Source organism: Maylandia zebra, linkage group LG12 (genome assembly GCF_041146795.1).
Source record: "Maylandia zebra isolate NMK-2024a linkage group LG12, Mzebra_GT3a, whole genome shotgun sequence".
In the NCBI taxonomy this organism is placed as follows: Eukaryota; Metazoa; Chordata; class Actinopteri; order Cichliformes; family Cichlidae; genus Maylandia; species Maylandia zebra.
This window is the reverse complement of record NC_135178.1, coordinates 22,527,231-22,532,464: the sequence shown is the minus strand read 5'-3', so window position 1 is coordinate 22,532,464 and position 5,234 is coordinate 22,527,231. Positions and strand designations below refer to the sequence as shown.

The 5,234-nt window shown below is 37.7% G+C and overlaps 1 long non-coding RNA gene across 1 annotated transcript; it reads left to right on the top strand.

Moving 5' to 3' along the window:
• Positions 1-930: 930 nt before the first annotated feature.
• Positions 931-4,922, top strand: LOC106676694 (uncharacterized). The gene is made up of 4 exons (XR_003022432.2): positions 931-996; positions 1,090-1,261; positions 1,646-1,766; positions 2,071-4,922. It is a non-coding gene; the product is annotated as an uncharacterized LOC106676694 (long non-coding RNA).
• The last annotated feature ends 312 nt before the right edge of the window (positions 4,923-5,234 follow it).

Sequence of the window (5,234 nt, the reverse complement as noted above, 5' to 3'; positions counted from 1 at the left end):
GAAGAGAGCATGTAAATATAATAATAACCACTGCCGCCAAAATGAGTGCCTGGTTGTAAGAAAGCTGTTAAGATTCGACTGTACACTGTGTTCGCTGACAGTAAAGCTACAAGCCCGACAACCCAGCGTATTGGCCAGAGGTGTCATTACCACGGTTCAGAGCCGCGGACCTGGCCGAGGTAACAAGAGAGTACAAACATGTGGAGGGATTGGCTTTGTTAGTTCAGTGAGAGTCAAAAACTAATGTGTACACTTATTTCTGCATTTTTATTTTGTTAAATATGAATAAAATTACAGCAGAAGTGCTGCAAAGTGTCTGACCAGAAAGAGAGGACCATTGTGTTAATTTGGTAGTTCAATTAAAGGCATCGGTTAGTTAAGAGGGAGAGGGGGGGATGCGTTCATATTTGCAGTTTTGTCTTGTTATACAATATTTGAAATTTAAAAACGAACAAACCAAACGCTACATTGTCAGGAATATTTGTGGGGAGGGTTTTTATCGCTTAAAATATATAAAAAATAATAAAATAGAAATATGGTTCCTACTAACCCCTGTGATAGTTGAGAGAATACTGTATTGCAGTCATGTTACACAGCTTGTACTACTTAAAAAATGGATCAAGGATGTTTTTCTTAACAAAATTAATTTTAACTCAGTCTAAAGGGACTAGACATGCTAGATATTTTGCAAAGAAATGGTGTTATATGCTGGACCTTATTTTACTCTTGGCAGGTGGTGATATGCTGGTTCCCGAGAAGAGATGAACTAATCAAAGTCAGCTTTTCAAGACAGCCCCAAGACTCTTCGCAACTTGTGTTCAAATGTGAGGCCGTTGTCAGGTGATAAATGCAAGGAAGAGGCACTCAACTGACATGAAACATGTCAAAGACAACATGAAGGTGACATTTCAACATAGGCAAAAAGTGATTCAAGAACCTGCCATAGCTTCTACTGTCCTGGACCTTTTCCCAAGATTTCTGGATACACCTGGCTTGGTAAGGCATAAAATAATTTAATGACTGCTTTGTGGTTCCTTTGTTTGTTTTCTTGTTAATGTGTTGTTTCTGTTGTTACACTTTGTGTTTAAGATTGACCAAGACTTCACAATGCTGTTTTTTGGGGAGGAAGTGTCTGGTAAGTTCCTTGCAAAGTGGCCAACATTCTTCAAGCCAAGGATCATCAAAGATTGCAAAAATCTGTCCCAGAGTACAGAATTGGATGAGCTGCTCATTTCTGCACAGCGTTACTCTAACGAGGCTGGTAAGTGTAAGTTAGAGATGGTAGATTTTGCATGCCTTTACAGCATTTGCTTAATTCCCACAACACAATATATCACTCATTTCTGTATGGTATGAAAACAAGCTTACAAACATGTTAAACCTGAAATGACATTTAATGTAGTTTGAACACAAAAAAAGTTACATAATCTTACTATTGTTATGACTCGATATCTACTTCACTTGGTGGCCAGAAGATTTTAAGTCTCTAGAAATGAATTTTTATACCAAGGCGCTGGAAAACTGCCTTATTAGAAAAATTATCAGGTGTCTAAAATGTCATCATGGTATTACATAACGTGGAAAAATGACTGCTGTGGTCCTTTAAATGACAGCAATTGTGATGATCTTAATTTCTATTCTGTAGTTTGGGACTGCGAGGCGGCTGCCATCTTTTGCTGCTTCACTTCACTCCAACATCTAAGGGAAGGACGTCTTCAAAGATTAGCACATCAGATGCTGCTCACCACCTAATGAAATTCATCAAGGTATGCTTTTTAGAATTGTATATTTCTCTTTTGATGAGAACAGATGCAAATTATCAACGGCTGATATTTTAAGATGGCAAGGTGATCCAACCTGCAGCAGATGTATCTATCCCAGACAAGCTTGGTGTTGCAGGACTGACATGTCATTGTTTCTATTAAAACTAAATGTACACATTGAAACAAAAATAATTGTGCGCGCGGAGTGAAACATTTTAATATTGTCATAATTTCAAACAGCAATGCCTCAACATCAGATTATCAATTTTGTTTAATGTGAATCACTTGGTTTCTTTCTCTCCCTCAGGTGGGAGGTAGCACAGAGGCTTTTCTTAAGGCTGGCCCCACTCAGCCATTCGTCCTGTGGGTTGGAGAAAGAAAGAACATCATCCAAAGTTTCTACCCAAAGTTTCTACATTGTCCTAGATCAAAAGGTCATTCCCTGTGTGACACAGATGGGAGATGCAGGTTTTGACAAGGCAAAACTTTTCAAGGCACATTTTTTAATTTGCCGTGTCCTTTGATAAGGCATTGGACAACTTCTACACATTCATCCAGACCATCAAGTGTATGGCATTGATGTTGGCAGCGTGAAGGACAGTCCTCGGGTCAATGAAACAAGAGGAAGTCTTCACTGTACGGTTTAAAGATATCCACTATTCAGCACTTTGACTGGAAATGTTCATCTGTTACATTTGCAAGATACACCACACAAGTTGCTCAGTGTTATTTAGACATTTGAAGTTCCAGCATGGTTTGTACCCAGGAAAGTTTTTACGTTTGACCTGTGGAGAGCCTGGATGTTCATTTATCTTTCACACGTACTCTGGTTACAAGCGGCACTTATTCCGAGCACATGGAGACTGCGTTCACTCTGAGGTCATCAACAATTTTGAGCCTGTACCTAACGATGGAACCTCTGTTTCACAGCCTGTAAATGTGGCTCATCCCATGACAATAACTACACCGGTTCCAGTTGAAAAAAGGCAAATACTGAACATGTGCAGCTCTGTTATTGCTCAAGTACAATCATCAGGAGTTCCTGAAAGTACTGTACAGTGTTTAGTTGGTTCATTGGAGGAACTGGTTAATGACATCCATGCACATGCAAAACAATCTGTTGTCGACTGTTTGTCAACTGATACATCAAGAGAAACCTTAGAAAAAGTTGAGGATTGCTTTGATCAGCTTGAAAATCCATTTTCATGTCTTAACACAGAATCTAAAAGGATAAGATATTTTGAGCAAAAATGGAAAATAGTTGAACCCATAGAGCATGTTCTTGGTGTGCGTTTTGATGTACGCAAAGATAGAACAACAGGGACATACAGGCAAGTTCCTGTCAATGATAAATTCATGTACGTTCCTATCATGGGATCCCTTTCATCTATGTTTCGAAACAGTGAACTTTGTAGCAGTTTCCAGAAAAAAAAACTAAACATGGAGGGATTGTACAGAGATTTAAATGACGGCTCCTACTTCAAAAATCACAGTTTATTCTCACAACAAGAACATGCTCTCCAGATCCAGCTCTACTATGACGATTTTGAAACTGCTAATCCTTTAGGCTCAAAAAAGGGGGTGCACAAACTTGGTTGTATTTATTTTGTTTTGAGAAATTTGCCACCAGAGTTAAATTCTGTGTTGATGAACATTCATCTTGTAGCCCTTTTTCATTCAGAAGACTTAAAAAAATATGGGTTTGATCCTATCCTAAAGCCACTTGTTGATGATCTAAAGATTTTAGAGACTGAAGGAATGCAAGTGCCCTTTTCAGCCACACCTGTGAGAGGTTCGCTTTTTCAGATTACAGGTGACAACTTGGCTTTACATAGCATTTTTGGTTTTGTTGAATCATTTAGTGCAAACTATTGTTGTAGATTTTGTTTAACTGATAAGACAGAGTTGCAGTCAGTTTTTAGTGAAGATCATGTAGGCTTAACACTGCGTTCCAAAGAACTTCATTACAAACACTGTGGTGCCATTCAACAAAATCCTGCTTTGGCCTCAACATTTGGTGTAAAAAGAAATTGTTTACTCAATTCACTTCGGCTGTTCCATATTTCAGACAACTATGCTGTAGACATAATGCATGATCTACTAGAGGGAGTGGTGCAGTATGAGTTAAAGCTTGTGTTTCAGTACTTGATTAAGACCTCTTTGATATCCTTGAATTCATTGTCACAGAGAATTATAAGCTTTAACTACGGATATGCACAGAGAAGGAACAGGCCAGGTGGGCTAAAACTGGATGACAACAGCAAAGATCTTGGGCTTAATGCTGTGCAGTCATGGTGTCTTTTGCGGAATAGCCCATTGATTTTTGGAGATATCGTTTGCAGAAATGATGGACATTGGAACTTGCTACTTTTGTTAGTTCAAATTGTGAACATTGTTTTTTCACCCATTATAACTCATGGCATGACTTGCTATTTGAAACATCTGATTGCCGATCATCACAAGGCTTTCAAATCTCTCTTTCCAGAACGGAATTTGATTCCAAAGCACCACCTAATGATCCATTACCCACGCTGCATTAGAAAAATTGGGCCACTCATACATATGTGGTGCATGAGATTTGAAGCAAAGCACAAGTTCTTCAAAAGATCTGTAAAGAACTTTAAAAATATCACAAAAACACTAGTAAAAAAACATCAGAATCAATTAGCCTTTCATTTTGAAAATTTTTATTTTAAAAGATTACAGTTCGGCCCCATTAATGAAGTCTTGGCCAGCAGCTTAAAAGGCAGTGAAGCACTGAATAAAATGTTTGATGTTTCTTCTATTGTTTCTACAACTTCCTGGGTCAAAAGTTATGGTACAGAATATCAAGTTGGGATGTATGTTTGTTCTGGTGTTGAAAATGAGATGCCTTTGTTCAGTAAGATTGTCAGTATAATTGTTAGCGATTTCAATACTTATCTTCTAACTTGTAAGGTCTCAACAGTATATTTCAATGATCACTTAAATGCATTTGTTATTGAGGATGGATTAGATGTCTTTGCACTGATCTCTGTAGATGATCTGGTGTACTATAGACCTTATGATAGGCAATTTTCAAATGGCACTGATGACAAAATGTACATTGTCCCATACTGTAATTTTGTATGACTTGTTTACTTGTGGTGTATCTGAATACAAAGTATTTTGGAACGTTAATGTCTTGTATTTCTTTGTAATGGGTGGATGTTGGGGGTTAATTGTAGCAGTAGAGATATCAGAGATTAATGGGAGTTTATTGTAATCTGGTGGTATTAATGATTTGACTGACACTAGTGTTAGTGTTAGAAAATTAACACTATTCAGAGTTGAATTTTTTAACACCAGGGCTAGTGTAAAGTACCACCAACACTTTTCGGTGTTAATTTTTAACACTTAACACCAGTGTAGAATATTTTTGACACTGGTCAGTGTTACTCAGTGTTAATTTTTAACTCTGTGCAGTGTTAAAATAACACTAGCTCGTTGTTA